The sequence below is a fragment of the Mixophyes fleayi genome, chromosome 7 (genome assembly GCF_038048845.1).
Source record: "Mixophyes fleayi isolate aMixFle1 chromosome 7, aMixFle1.hap1, whole genome shotgun sequence".
NCBI classification, from domain to species: domain Eukaryota; kingdom Metazoa; phylum Chordata; class Amphibia; order Anura; family Limnodynastidae; genus Mixophyes; species Mixophyes fleayi.
The window spans coordinates 90,096,596-90,113,462 of record NC_134408.1 but is presented as its reverse complement, the minus strand read 5'-3'; the positions used below and the strand labels follow the sequence as shown (position 1 = coordinate 90,113,462).

At 40.2% G+C, this 16,867-nt stretch overlaps 1 protein-coding gene across 1 annotated transcript in view; it reads left to right on the top strand.

Annotated features, from left to right (window-relative positions):
- PLCL1 (phospholipase C like 1 (inactive)) overlaps window positions 1–16,867 on the top strand; it is a 308,994-nt gene that overhangs the window by 67,161 nt on the left and 224,966 nt on the right. The gene's annotated exons all lie outside the window — the stretch shown is intronic.

Sequence of the window (16,867 nt, the reverse complement as noted above, 5' to 3'; positions counted from 1 at the left end):
CTTCCCACCCATTTGATAACCACTGGGCTAGGGAATAATGCCCAATCATTGGTCAAAATGTGTTTCTCTGCCCAAAAAACATATGAGTGGCCCAAAACCCATATGTTTATCTTCCGGTTCAAAGTACTTATAATCAAAGAAAAATATTTCACTCATTAGAACCATTATGGGGTGTATTCAATTGTTAGCGAGATCCCCGGAAAAACGAGCGCCCGAAAAATATTAGCGTTAATACGGTAATATGCGCGTAAATACGGTTATTACTCAGGGAGCTGCGAGATGAAATTCAGCGAGTGATTACCGTATTAACACTAATATTTTTCGAGCGCTCGTTTTCCGGGGATCTCGCTAACAATTGAATACCCCCCTATAACTATGCCCATTTGAGCAATGTAGATATTTTGTATGTTAAAGGGGGGGGGGGAGAGGGCTTGGAGGGGGAGAAGGGGCTTAGAGGGGGGGGGGGTGTGACAGACCCCTGCATACAGCATTAGATCAAAACTATATAACCGTTCTTTACATCATGCAAAAACAAGCGTGTCCGTCTTAATCTAGGATTGCTTTACTATCTGTCTCACTAGTGCCCTTGGAAATGCCACACCAAGCGAACTCCTTCACGACCGGACAGCTTTACCAAAGGAATTTATATATTACTATGTCCATTTAAGCAGATATAAAATATTTGATATGTAGAAGGGAACTGACCTCTGCACACAACAGCAGATCAAATACTTATATGAAAGTCCGTTAATCATCCAAAACCAAGCATGTCCGTCTTATATCTAGGATCGCTGTACTAATCCGACTAATGTGATTTGATGTGTTACACCAAGCAAAATCCTTACTGACCAGACAGCTTTACCAAAACAAACTATTATCTTTGGTTATTGCAATAACAACCAAGCAGCCACAGAAATAATGTGATGCTTTAACTTTGTAAATACTGACACAGCCGCACAGGCTGTTAATAATTAATATAATCGTGACCATGAAATGGGGGAGTGAGGGTAAGGTAAGTTAGCCCATATGAAGGACAAAAAAACCTGAATCACCCCGGAGGCCAATAGCCAATCAGGCCTTACTTTTTTTTATCCAGGAGAAACGGGGAAAAAAATCCCTTCATGCCCCCGCTAAAAGCGACAAGCAGCATAGCCATGGGTTAACAAATTGGCGAGGCAAAAGCCGATTAAACTAGGATTGCGGGCGAATGTAAGTTTTATAAGCCTCGGATTTCCAACGGCCAATAGACCGTATGTCGGCAGCGGAAGCACCTCTCTCAGCTGCGGCTGTAGCCGCCCCAATTCTAAATGAATGGGTACCATATAAAAACGGATCTAATCCGATATAACTTAGTGAATGTTTAAATAGGGCATTAAATTGAAATTTAGAAAGCGGTGATCTATCTGCATGCAGTAGCCACATATCCCCTTCTCTAGGACGAATCAGAGAAAATTTTGAACACAATATCACCGGACAAATGATTGAATCCTCATGTGCACGTATGTTGAACCACTGTCTAGACTGATCAGTTTTTGATCGAGTCAACTTACAAGAATCATGTGTAGAAGTAATATGTGTGTGTTTGGCCAATAAAGCATTTTCAATATCGGTGCTAGATCGCGCCACTAGTTCGCTTATTCTAAAAGCCCCATGGAAGGCCATACAGAAAGCTGTACTAAATAATAATGCTTCATATGGACTTGAGTCAGCCTCTACTGGTCGTTCCCTCGCCCAACCTTTTAATGCTTTCGAAATCATGAATCCTTTTGTTGGGTCTGTAAACCCATGCAGGCGTGACATAAATGAAATGCCAGAAAGTGTAGATGCTATTTTAGATTTAGTAGCACCCTGTAAATATCTGTTCCACATGAAATCTAAGATGGGTTCGCTCTGCCCTGAAGGGGAAGTATCCGGGCATGTATTAAGAAATAATTGCCATTGTTGCCATGAAGCACGATAAGAAAGTCTCCTAGCAGGGGCCAAGGAAGCTTCTGCCAGGTCCTTTATACCGACTCGACCATCTGCCAAGCGGAAAGAGGACAAGGAATTCTAGTTAAATTAGCGTGTGGAACTAGTGATCTAAATCGACTCCATTGAAAACGGGACAAAGAGTCAGCCACCTGATTTTCTATTCCCGGGACATGTCTAGCCCGGAACGAGATATCAAACTGTAGGCAAAAAAGTACCAGTCTGCGCAAAAGATTGACCGCTGGTAATGAAGTTAACTTTTGTTGATTAATGGCCTGAACCACACCTAAATTGTCGCAGCAAAAAATTTAATTTTGGCCCGACAAACTACTGGACCATAGATCAAGAGACAATACTATTGGAAATAATTCTAATACCAATAGATTTTTAACTAAACCATTTTGTCTCCATTCTATAGGCCAAGGGGAAGCACACCATTCCCCTTTAAAAAAGGCTCCGAAGCCATGAGCTCCGGAGGCATCTGTATGGAGCTCTAATTCTAAACTAGATACAATAGGAGACTGCCAAATCCATACTCCATTAAAATCTTTTAAGAATGTGGACCAGATCCGAAGATCACATCAGATGTCTATTGCTAGACGAAGCCGAGCATGAGGCTTCGTTAAACCCGCTGTAGCTAATTGCATGCAGAGTCATTCCGATGGGAAAGATTTTCTGCAGAAAGTTGCAAAGTTCAATAATCCTAGCAATGACTGTAGCCTCTTCAAAGGACTTGTGTCTGCACTTAAAACCTCTGAAATAACCAAACCTAACTTATCAATCTTTTCTTTGGGTAGACGACAACATCCTGCTGTGGTATCGATTTCTATACCCAAGAAAGACAAACAATCAATAGGTCCTTCATTTTTTTCGTGGGCTATCGGAACTCCCGTAACGGCAAAAAGAGATTTTGCCGAAAACAAAACATCTGCACAAACTGACGATGTGGCTGGGCCAATGAACAAGAAATTATCTAAATAATGAGCCAGGCCAACGTGGCCTGTTCCTGCTTGTATACACCAATGCAGGAAAGAACTAAAACATTCGAAATATACGCACGATACCGAACATCCCATTGGAAGACAGCGATCAATGTAGTAGCCATCTTGTAATTTAAAACCCATGAATCTGAAAGATTCTGGATGAAGGGGAAGCAATCTAAATGATGATTCTATGTCTATTTTAGCTAAAAGCGCACCCTTCCCATACGATCTAACAAGCTTTAATGCCTCTTCGAAAGACTGATAGCTCACTGAGCTGTGTCTCTCGTCAATGGCATCATTCACTGAAAAACCCGGGGGGGTGAGACAGGTGTTGGATTAAACGGTATTTACCTGCTACTTTCTTTGGCCCAACACCAACAGGGGACAATATTAACTCCGCAACAGGAGGTAAGTTATATGGGCCTAACATACGTCCTAGGGTGACTTCCTTATTGACTTTATCAAACAAAACTTGGGGAAAAAGAGACGCCCAACAATGGGCAACCTAAAACAATCAGTAAACCCTTCACTGAGAAATTTGGCATGTAGGGTATCTGGAAAGAAACCCAGCCATTTATATAGGCAATCCAAATTAACTGGGGAAGGAGCCTTGCGCAGCAGCTCCTGACACACCGCGACCCCTTCCACGGGTCGCTGTATTCCTTGTGCAATCTCTTGCTGAGTGGGCACCTCTACAAATCGCGCAGGTATGTCTATACCTGCATGATTCCCCTCTGCCGAAGGTGGAATTGTTGAAAGCAAAACATCTATTCTGCTTCCTGCGGGGGGCATTATGCCCCCCAGTTCCTGGAAACCTATCATTTCCAAATTGACCCCCACCCAAAGGGCGCATAAGTTTTGACCATGTTTCCATGTCCTTACATTCTAATGGGATCCGATCTAGACCATCAGCTTTCTCTCTAAAGCTCTCATCATATCTACTCCACGCATTAGGCCCATCGTTAATTGCCATTTCAGTTATCAAGGGAAGATAACGCCAAACGTCAATTAGAGCTTCCGGTCTGGTCTCTAAATAGCATGCCGCGAAATCACAATAGCCCGAAACCCAATTATTAAAGGAGCGATATGCCTCCTTACCGATACCCACTTTAGCACAAGCAGTGGCCAAATCTTTTTTTATTTTTCTTTGTTAGTGAAAAACATATCTACGTATGCACCTTTTTTAATTCGATCTTTCATACAGGGCCTCACTCCTGTTAACAGCGCTGTATTATCACAACGTACCATGGGGCCACCTAACGCAGCTCGTGTAGCCATTGTCGCGGGCGCTATCTTGGCGGGTTGACTCAAGTGATTCTTCAATCTAAGGAGCTTGCGCGAGCCTTGTTCGTCATCAGTAGATGACATAGGGGGACTATGTGTCTGTGTTCGTGACTGGTGCATAAATAAAGCATTATTCTCACTGACTGCAGGACCCGAGATCCCTGGTCCCTGCTGTGATGAGCCATGTTGGGGCGTACTGGCCGATGTCCTATTTGTTTGAAGCGCTCCTTCTCCTATCGGTGCTCCTTGTGACGAGGACCCGGTTGCTCCTGCAACACTCGATACACCTCTTTGACGTTCCTGTGTTACTGGGTGAGAGGATATGTTAGCCAAAAGCACTGGATCAGATCTACCAACCCCTACTTGTCCTACACTATAGGAGGGTGTAGTTATATCGACACCCGTATTTATTCTAAAACCCGGGGCTGGTGGCTGAGGACCTATATTATCCGCTCCCAACGAAATATTACTCTGGCCAAAAACCTGTTGGGAGAATGGGCCTTGAACTTGTGATGCCGTGCTAAAATAATCATGGGCAGTCTTCTATCTTGTGGAGGATAGGGTGCTGACCACTGTGAGTCTGTGTTAAGGTCACTTTGCAAAGCAGGGGGTGGAAAGGGCTGGGACCATGTTGCGGGTGTATTAACATTTTCTATATTCTGCATTGTTGGGTGCAGGAATCTGTTCTGATTGGGTAACGGTGAATATGGCGTATTTATTACTGGCATTTCCACGTAATCACGGTGGGGCCAAGTATTATCTGTACCAGAGGGCCTGAATGAGACATTATCTGATGAAGGATGACGTCCCTGCCACGACCCCTGGGTAGGGTGTGATGCTTAACTCCACATAATTTCATCTTGTGAGAATAGCAGGGGCGATTGTGACTCATACCTATGGGGAGCACCCAATGCCGCAGAAGGATTATCAATTATATGAGGGCGGCCTCTACCTCTTGACCACCCCTCGGGCATGAGAGGTGGTAGTCTTGAAGGGGCATGTTGATGCTGGCCAGCTGTGTGATAATGACCTGCTGGATTTGCTGAAGGGGTTAAATTTATGTTTAACAGGCTGTCCTTATTAACATTACTAGCAGGGGGAGTTCCAGGGACAAAAACACTTGGAATGTTATAATGTCTATTAACACTTGCTGGAGCAACCGTGTGCCCACTGACATCTGCATACCTGTCACTTGCCACAGGTATATTGTACAATATTGTATTATTTCTATTACGGGGGGTTGAAGGAGAGGAGGTTCTACCCCTCCTCCCCCTCTGCCTGGACAAAACTGATGCCGATGGGCGCACAGCCCTCTCCAGCGCATGTGCCCTTCTACCTCTGGCGCTCCTAATAAGCACCTGCTGATCCGAGTCTCTGCTGAACTTCCGGAGCAGGTGCTGGACTTGTGGGCATATAGTCTGCGGCGGTGAGCGGCTCCCCTCGGCCGCCCGCAGACTCATTAGAAGGGGACTCCAAGATGGCTGCCGGGCTCACTGGCAGAGGCGGGGCTACCGCCAAAACAGCGGTCGCGGCTTCACCGCTATCCAGATATCGGGCTGGGTGGGGGGGGCACCTGACGGCGGGGACGGGACATGACTGGGACAGAAATATTAATAAAGGAAAGGTGAATTTATACTATTGGACGGTGACTGTGGGCAAAGCAAGGTGAGGGGGGCGGATGGTGGGAGCTGATGACAGGATGGGCACTTGTAAGGGGGAAGCAAATTCTGACAGGAAAAATTAACTTAAAAGGTTAATGGAGACAAAAGAAAACAAGGATAAGAAAATAAAGTGGAAATAGAGATTAAAAATAAAATTAGAAAAACAAGGGGATATGTGAATTATATTGGTGACAGGGCAAAGTGAGGTAAATTAACCAAATAAAAGCAAGAAGATAAAGGAAATTAAAGATTAAAGATATAAAATATAATATCAGAAAATATTTTAATAAAACACAATCCTTAGCTATCTCTGGAGATGCTTCCTATCCACAGACCAGGAACCAAGAGAGAGCCAGCCCACCCACACAGTGTGATTTATCACTTTATCAGCCCCTCCCCTTTTAACTACAATTGGCTGGCAGTGATAATAATTTAACTCTTCAGGGCTCGTGTTGTCAACTATAACACAATATTTTAATTGCCCTCAGCTGAAGGCTTCACTTTAACAAACATACTGAAGGCCGAGGTAGCGAGAGATGGTAAAGCGGAGTAGGGGACAAGCCAAGGTCTAGGGCCTGAAGCAGGATACGTAGTCAGGTGCAGGCAAATAGTCAGGGCTAGCAGCAAACAAGGAGGTCCGGGTCACAAAGCAGATGTCAGGGCAACAAGCAATCATTCCAAGGTCCAGATTCCAGGCAGAGGTCAAACACAGAGATCAATCCAAGATTCAGAAATAAACAGGAGCAGATAAGCAGACAGGGTCTGAACGCTATAACCGACAGGGAGGCTAAGCCCTCCCTGCCTTAAATGCTTAGGCTGACCAATGAGGATGCAGACACTCACCTGACTAAATCGGCCCATGAGGTTGAAGTTTACTAATTTATGCTGCACGCGCACCTGGCTGTTTGATAGCTGGCCTGGTGCAGCGGCAGCAGGGGAAAAGCTTCCCGGTTGTTGTCCAGGCAATCAGGACACAGGAAACGGAAGTAACGTCCCGATCGTCATGACGGCGGCCGGGACTTTGCTATGGAGGCAAAGAGTCGCGGCGGACAGGGATAGATATATATATATATATATATATATATATATATATATATATATATATGTGTGTGTGTTTACGTGGTGGTGTGAAAAATGTAATGGGAATGTAAGTGAATGGGATTTGATAGCTTTAAAATGGAAACAGTAGGAGAAATGACTGTGTAGCATACCACCGTATACACCCCAACTTCGACCACTGTGTGTGTGTGTGTTTGCATGTGTGTGTAAACCTCAAGCTTCCATGTTTATCCTGTCCTTTCAGAATTTATACTTTTATATGTCCAACTCTGAACTGTACTTGCAAAATTTGTGTTCCCATATCTTGTTTTTATGTTTAATTAATACTCACTTGTGGCGCTGTGGAGTTTGTAGTGCTTCCAATTAAACAATGTTTTGTTTTTGTTTTTTTAATGTTACACTTTTTTGTTTTTATAAATAGTCCAGTGTATGTATAGTGTATGTCTATATGTCATATGCTTTATTTCCCCTTAGAGCACTTCAAGAACCTATAGACCTTCATTTTGCTGAGCTTGTCTGCATATGACAGCTCCGTAAAGGGTCTTTATCTGTCTAAATCTCTGCTGCTTGTGATTGGGAAGAAGAAGGGGGGGAGAGACAGATAACACTGCTATCTCATGGCTCAATGTGCTTTGATTTCAGCCAGTATATAAGGCACATTTAATCACACATATACAGCAAGCCAAGCTCTCCTTACCAAAACACCACAGGGTCCCTCGCTTCTTTGAAGAAGGGTGATTTTCCAATAATTCCATTTACACGTGACATGTGAAGTCAGTGCATAAAGGGCTGGATTTATTGAAGTGTAAAATAGTGAGTGTGACAACAGAGCTGTCTGCCTGTATCCGGGCATGATGACATTGAAATGTAACCTCACAAACTGTGTTATAGAAGTATTTTTTTTAAATAGCACCAAATAGTCATTTCTCAGGTTTTAATAACAAGGTCACAGTCAACTGACAATTATTATTCGTTCATTTTAAACTGCTACGCTTTTAACAAGTAATAATCCACTGTTTAATATTATTGTCAGAATTATCAGGTTTTTAAATTTGGTACCTACACATAATAAGTATTATGTCTCTTTGAAAATAGAAATACATGGTATCTAATTTTTTTTTCTTATAAGTTAAAAATCAATAAACTTGTATTAGGGCTCTAAATATAGTGAGGGTAATTTTCTGCTGTGATGACAAGAGAACAGAAGCCTCAGGTTGTTTTTCCTGAGCTTAATTCTCAATATATTCAGAAACTAATGCAGGATTATAGGAACAACTAAATTAGACTATAAAAATATTTACATGGAATTTGATGGTAGATTAGAAACAACTGTTCAGTCGGTCCAGTAGGTCTGTTTTCTCACTTTATTCTTGGCTTAGGTATAGCCAGTGTTGTACTCATGATCTAAGGGCCCACCAGTTGTATGTAACGACTAATGTTAAATATAAATATAAAACAGTTTGGGACTATATGGCACATTGATAAGTAGCATGCGTTTCTGCACATTCCTCCCGCTGCTGTGCCCGGCATGTAATTTGGTTTATGCCTCAGAGTGCAGTAAAATGTTCAATGTACTCATACAATTTAGCATGCTCATTGTACCTCGTTTGCTATTATTCCACAAACATAATTTGCAACAATAAATAAACAGGATAAGCACATTGGGCCTGATTCATTAAGGAAAGTTAAGCAAAAGTAAGCAAATAAGGCAAAACCATATTGCATTAGAGGGGAGGTAAATTTAAAATGTGATGGCAGATTTGTAGTTGGGATAGGGTCTGTCCTAGATCAACTTTATATGTCAGTGTTCAAATAAGCTATCAAGTATTTGTGTGCTACATGAAAAAACAGACAGTATTTTCCTTATGTGCAACTAATTTGCCCCTCCTGCATCGCAATATGGTTTTGTCCAGAAAGCTTAAGTAAGAAAACCTACTCAATTTTTTGCTTAACTTTCCTCAATGAATCAGGCCCATTGTTTCCCCATTTGGACCCCCTCATTAAATTTACTTGTTGCCGTTTTCTTATAATGCCCTGATTGTTTAACCCTCGTTTAGCTATTATAGGACACCAGGGCTACCTCTATTTCTTGTGTCAAACAGTATATACGAATTGTTTATTTTTAAATATATTGGTTTGCTTGTCTCTAGTTTTTATCATGTGTCTAGACTGTGTGGCACCCCATTAAAATTAAAAATGAATTTTGGTGTTCAAATAAAAGACTTTTCTGGGGTGGAAAAAGCCCTGTACCGTCATGCAAAGTAGAAAATACCTTCCAGATTGCTATATCTCCTTTACTTATAGGTTCTTTAAATATCTGGTGTTCATAATGAAATTGTGCTTTTCTGATTTTGGTCCTTTGACTTAATGAAATTTTCTAAGACAGGGGGAAAAAGCCATCATGTTATATGACAACAGAGGAAAATATGTTTTAAGCAATCATAAAATCTAAACAGCTAGCGCACTGTATGTACAGTCTGCATGTATGTACAGTCTGCATGTATGTAGCTGACACACATGCTTTATACTTAAGATAAAATCACAATTCCCATTCTTGTTTTAGAGTTAACATTTTGTAAAGTGCCAATGCTGTATCTAGAACAAGTGATTGCATTTTATGCTGCCAAATGTATGTTGTAAATACATGATCAGGTGGCATTAGCATATCCAGGAAATCATAAATGATTTCTTAAAGAGATTAGCATTATATTGTGCTCTTACTCTAAATCTTCCTCCATCTGTACTACCTCACCTGAAAGCATCTTCTTTTGCAAGGAACAGTCTTGCATCCTCTTGAATCAGTAGTTTGTCTTTAAAATACTTCAAGTTTCAACACTTTAATCTCTTTCAGGTAATTTTGTGCTTGTTCACCTTTTTTGAATATTGAGTAAATTGTCTTGCGGTTTACCCAGTAGACCGCTCCTGCTCTTCAAAGGAGTAGCGTCCTGCCTGGTCAGTAACACACACATTCACCAACATAAGGATACACATAGATACTGCACTAAAGCACAGATTTACGCACGTACTCCATCAACATAAATATGTACACACTGCACTAACGTAGACATGCTAACACATTAACAATAAAAAGCATACATACATGGCAATTAGTTACCCACCCATATGCTTTCCAGTTCTCACCCTTCCTTTGTACCCCTGCTTTCCCTCTCCTCTACATGCTGTCTCTAGTACTCAAAGAAATAATTCTACTGAGTCTTACCTCTCATGGGTGCTATACTTCGCCCAATCCCCTCACAGGTACAGCACTCATTTTCTTGTGACTGGTAATTGGATTAGTGCAAGAAGGTAACATGTAATGGGAGAAGTAGAATAGGTGTTTAGCAAAGCAATTGTAAAACACAAAAATCATTATACAGTATTTGGCACTATGTGCACTAGCACTTATTGCAAAGAGTCCCTAACTTATTAATCTAAAACCTCTACACAGACAACTAAAGTTCTGCATACAGCATCATCTACTGTTTGCAATAATACCACTACACAGAAGACTCATCTTACACTACACCCCCCCCCCCCCTCCAATTTATTCCACCCACAAATACTGATTTTTATCCACAAACCTACTGATGGAATTTATAGCACAATCAGTGAAAATCATTAAATCTCACTGGTTGCACTATGCTGTGTAGTATTCACAGCATTTTGGTTCAATAAATGTGCATTTAAAATACCAATCGGCTGTTATGTAACTGGAAACAGTCACTTTTGCTAGTTATACTGTATTCCAGGCAGCACAGTGCTGTTGTTGTGTTCCAACCAGGGCACTATCTATGTGAAGTTTGTATGTTCTCCACATAGGTTTCCTCCGGGTCCTCCCATTTCATCCCATAGTAGGTTTTTCTTTTAAAGAGGGAGATTTATTTCTATGGAAAGTGCTGTGGGAACCTTGTGCTTTGATGCTGCATGGGGATGTCTGGCCTGAAATCTTTGTTTATTCTTGTTCACACCTTTTATAGAGGTGCAAGCAAAAATAAGCGAAGATTTCAGTACCATATTAACTGCAGCACTTCGCAGTTGATTGAATCTCCCCCCTCAAAATGCATTTTTTTTTGTCCTGTTTTTCCCTATATTATGTCTGAGAATGTAAAAGATATTTACTTAAATATGTCTCCATCCAAAAAAAAACTACTATAACGCGCGCTTAGAAAAATATCAGAAAGTTATTATTGACGAAATCAATGAGAAGCAAAAATTTAAATAATGGTATGGCTGTGGCACAAAATTTGAGCACATCTCTGTCAATGAGAGTGTTAAGGACAAGAAGAAGGTGTATTGAGATTTCAGTAAGGTCCTTGCAGTTAGATTTTGAGAATGCAATGAGGATTGAGTTTGTTGTTAAGTTTATTTATGATTAACTGGCATGGAGGCCAAGGCATTGCTGGGGACAAATTACAAGATAGTCCTGCTTCCTCCCCTCTCCACCTGCTCTACTGGATATTCACACTGCAGTCTGGCCTTGAAGAAATGAAGATTTTTGTAGTTTGTGTTTTTATCTTAACTGCATAGTGCAGATGGCGTGTGGGAAAACAAGAAAAACATCTAAATGCCAAATAAAAAAAATAATCTTGTAAATAACTCCAGTTCAAGGGGATCTGATATACACTGAATAGTAAACTTTCAGGCAGTGTTCCTGAAACAGATGTATTTGTTACCTATTTGCCTAAATGTTGCAGTTTCTCTGAAGTGATCAGAATAGTAGTATAGACTTAACAAAACTGTAATGATTTGTGTTTTCTTTATAGTTGTTTTTTTTCTAAATAACCACAGTGCTCCATTACTTGTATTTGCTCTCTAACTGATCAGAAAGTCAAAAGGCCTGAGTAATTAAGAAGAGCAAAGCAAAAAGGAGTTAGTATGCACCTGCACTTACCATATTACAATGTAATGGGTGCAAGTTAGTTTATTATTTTGCACATAAGTTTAATACTGGCTGTTTTTTCATGTAGCACACAAATACTTGATAGTTTTATTTTTACACTGAAATTTAAAGTTGATCTAGGACATGCCCTATCCCAACTATAAATCTATCCCCATATTTTACGTTTTTATCCCCCTCCAATGCAACATGGTTTTGCCCAAAAGGAGGTTGGATATGATGTTCACACTTTTGCACAGTGCACATTTTCCGCTTCTGTGGTTATCTAGGTACAGGGGTCTAACTGAGTGTGTGCTGGCTGGGCCATCTAGGTGCACTGGTGCAAAACGAATAAACATTTTGTGCTGTGTACCCAGTGCATTTCATATATAAACCCACTGTCTCTCAGCATGAAATAAAATGATCAGCTTTTTGCAACCCCTTTAAGTTAGGTTTTTTGATTTGTGTTTGCATTCCATGTAAGAGTTAATATATCTGCTGAGCTTACTAATAGATAACAGCAAGTCATATTATCAGTATTATCACTGTCGTGGGATGTGCTGCAAGAAAGCAACATGATGATTAATATTCTGTCTGCAGTAATTACAGCAGCTGTAACTGTGCTAATATTAGTAGTGACAAATATGTGAAAACAGGGAGGTTAGCAGTGTTCTGCAAGCTGTAAACTTGGAGATACAGTACACAAAGGATAAGGACTGCTTAGGTTAATACGTCACTTACAATATTGCCTACTGCTTGCAGACCTTATCTAGTGACCGCTTTACCCACATGCCTAGTGGAATTTACTTGCTGTCAACAGTGACATTTACATATTTCTCAGTGTAACCAGGCATTACCATGTTGAATTTTCATAGATTTCTGATAGGTTATAAAATATGGTTCCTTTTCATGTGCTTTAAATAAAGTTCTTAATTGTAATCTGAAGCAAAATCTTATGTTATTGCTTCTGCCATAACTGCCACCATCCATAGTGTACATGGGGATTCAAACTACTATTATTTTTACAGGAACTAAAAGGAAATGAGCTCAAGAAGATCCCAAAGGACTAATTGGCTCCATGGTCTAAGCATCAAGATAACCACCAAAGCTAAGGCTTGTTACAAAGGGCTACGCATTGTACCAACTTTTCTGAAAACGTTTAGGCAGGTAGTAATGCATTTGACCACTGTGTACCAATGACACAATAATAATTTTAAATGAAAGTCTACTGGAAGGGGGATTGTAAAAAATAAATTATATTTACATAGCTGCTTGGAAAATTGTAAAAATGTCTTATACCTAACACAGAATCCCATATAGGGACTGGGCTGTGTATAATGAATTGCCAACCAACTAACCTGGGAGTTTGCAATACCTTACATATTGAAGATAACTGTGAGACCTGATCCCCCTGGTGCTATAATATTGTTAAGTAGTACAATACCTTTTGCATTGGAAACAATGAGATCATAACCTCACCTCTCTGCATCAACTACAGCATTAAAACCACTGACAAGTGAAGTGAATAACATTGATTCTCTCATTACAATGGCACTTGTCTAGGGGTGGGATATATTAAGCATTTCGTGAACAGTCAAATTATTGAATATGATGTATTGGAAGCAGGAATTATTGGCATGCTAAAGGTGACTCTTGGTGACTTTGACAAGTGTCAAATTGTGATTACTAGATGACTGGGTCAGAGCATCTCCAAAACAACAGGTCTTGTGGTCCAAGGAAGGACAACCGGTGAACTGGCGACAGGTTAATGGGATCCCAAGGCTCATTTTTACACGTGGGAAGCAAAGGCTAGTCTATCTGGTCCAATCAAACAAAAGAGCAACTGTAGCACAAATTGCTGAAAACATTAATGCTGGCGGTGAAAGAAATGTGTCAGAACACACAGTGCATCACAGCTTGCTGCGTATGGGGCTGTGTAACCGAAGACCGATCAGAGTGCCGCCGAAAAGTGCCTACAATGGACATTTGAACTGGACCATGGAGCAGTGGAAGAAGGTGGCCTGGTCTGATGAATCACATTTTCTTTCACAACATGTAGACGGGTGGATGAGAGTGCGTCATATATCTGAGGAAGAGATGACAATAGGGTGCACTATGGGAAGAAGGCAAACCAGCAGAGGCAATTTGATGCCCTGGACAATGTTCTACTGAGAAACCTTGTGTCCTGGCATTCATGTGAATGTTACTTAACAAGTACCATCTAACTAAACATTGTTGGAGATTAAGTACACCCCTTCATGGCAGCAATATTCCCTGATGGCAATAGCCTCTTTCAGCGAGATAATTTACCCTGCCACAATACAAAAATTGTTCAGGAATGGTTTGAGGAATATGACAAAGAGTTCAAGGTGTTGACTTGGCCTTCAATTTTCCCAGATCTCAATCCGATCAAGCATCTATGGGATCTGCTGGAAAAACAAGTCAGAGCCATTTAAGCTCCACTTTGCAACTTACAGTACTTAAAAGGAGCTGCTGCTAACATCTTGGTGCCAGAAACCATAGGACACCTTCAGAGGTCTTGTGAAGTCCATACCTCAACAGGTCAGAGCTGTTTTGCTGGCACGAGTGGGACCTACACAATATTAGGCAGGCGGTTTTAATGTTGTGATCGGTGTATCATTATCATTGTGAAAGCACAAGGATTCTCTAATAAAAAATAAAATACAGCTTGGATCCTTTGCGTTGTACATCCCAAGTTAGCGGTGGTTGTTTGGTACTTACATTGACAGACATACCAAAAATCTGTACATTCTTAAATTCCGAATAGATTAGCACGTAAAGCAGATGTACACAAAGTGGAAACTGTCATTTTGTTGGTTGAGGAAATATTCAACCTTCAACGTATACCCAGCAACTTTTTATATTGTTCATTAAGAACAAATCTTTGTTGGGAGTGTGACTATAGCCATATCACATTTTGAATGTGATTCCTCATCTCTCATCATCTTTTACTTTAGCAGTTGGTCACCACAAGGTTTAACCCCTTTACCAGTACCCAGTTGCTTGTGGCTATAACACAATAAAATAAATAAAGCAGTTTGCTTTTTGTTTCTTTTAAATTTATATATTCCCTTAAAAACAGAATACATCTTCATGTCAAGACCATAGAAAATAATTACATTATTTCCCAGTTTGTGTAGGTATTTCTGGTAGTAAAAATATTAACAAGGCAATCCAAAGGCAACTCAGACCACATGGCTCATTGATTCCCGTTTACTGCACAAAACAGTAGACATGGAAAATGTATTTGGCAAGGGGCGGCTGGCTGGTAGTTAACTCCTTTGAAGCTGGAATGACCTATACTATACTGTAAGTTCTTGGAGTAGATTTGCAATACCTGGTTGTAGACGTTCTAAGATAATTAAGTTAGAGGTGACAGTTTACTGTAAGGAGCTGTCAGGCAAATGTCACATTTAGTCTTTTAATTTCACTAATGGCTCATTGTGGAGGAACTCAAATTTCCACTGCACTACAGGTTGTGAGATGTGTGCAATCTCAAAACTTGTCTCCTGATTTTAAACCTGGTAGAACCAGTGCATTTTATGACATTGCAGGAAATTATTTTGAGGTAGAAAATGATGTATATCTATTATATGCAGTACAGGGAGAATAGATATGGTAGCTAATTAGCATATATTTCTTTGAAGCAGCTGTACTTCTGTCACCAAAAACATCAACAAAAATCACTTACAGAGCAAGGTGTATAATGTTCCAGGAGATCACTAAGGACTCCAGGGTAAAGTCAAAATATCTTCACGCTTATCTTGCAGTCAGAAGACTACTGGAAGAATGTTCTGTATTCACATGAGTCTAAAATAGAACTTTTTGGCTTAATTGAGGAAAGTAATGTTTTTGAGAAAAACTAATCCTGCAATCCAAGATAAGATCCTCATCCCAACTGTAAAATACTATGGCAGCAGTATGGGCTGTTTTGTTGCATGGTGCCAGGACAGCTTGCCATCATTGATTGAACTATGAATAGTGTATTTTACCAGCAAATTCTACAGGAGAATATCATAAATTGAAGCTCAACTGAAGGTGGGTCTTGCAGCAAGACAATGGCTAAATACACATGTCCGTCTGCAGAAATATGGTCAAATTTAGCATTCAAACAAGAAAGCCCACCAATTTCCATAAATTGAAGCAGTTCTGTCAGGAGGAGTGGGCCAAAATTCATCCAAGCCAATGTGTGGGACTGATCAACAATTACTGTAAATTCTTTTTAGAAGTCATTGCTGTTCACAGGGGTCACACTAGCTACTGAAAGCATAGATAATGAACAACATTGCACATTTAAAGTTGCATTCTGATAAATGAGTAAAAAAGTGTGTCCTTGCTGAGTTATTTGATTTATTGGGCTCTCTTTTTATCTAATTTTAAGATTTAGTTATGACTTAGCTAAAGATTTGAAAATATTTAAGGTCACATTTATGCATAAATTCAGAAAATCCTACACTGTTCACAAACTTTCTACCACCACTGTATCTGTTACTATAAAATCAACATTTTCTGATTAATCGCTAATAAAAAAGTTTTATCCTTCTGAAGCAGGCAGAACATAAATATAAGTACAACAGTTTGTTTCTTTTTTAACAACGTCATCTAGACTCTAGGTTCTCCTGGAATAGGTTACCTCAGCCCTAGTGGGACAATGGTAAATTTAAATAGAAATAATAAAACAAAGTATAGAATACAATTTTAAGGATGCAGTCACCATTTACCAATATGTTTTATGCAGCTTCAAATGTCCAATGTGCCCCACTTGCCTTGTATATAATGATGAGCTTATCTACAATAAGAGGCCCGTTTGACCGGTATAGAATGTCAAGCCCATCTGACAAATACGCAGTTCAAAGCTTATTTGACCAAATCATTCTAGCCCATTTAACCAGTGTACAATGCCAAACTCATTTGGCAAATGTACAGCGCAGATCCTTTTTGACTAATCCATTGCAAGCTACATTTGTCCAGGCTGTTGTGCATTTTTATTTAGTTTGAAAAAAGACACTGGTAAA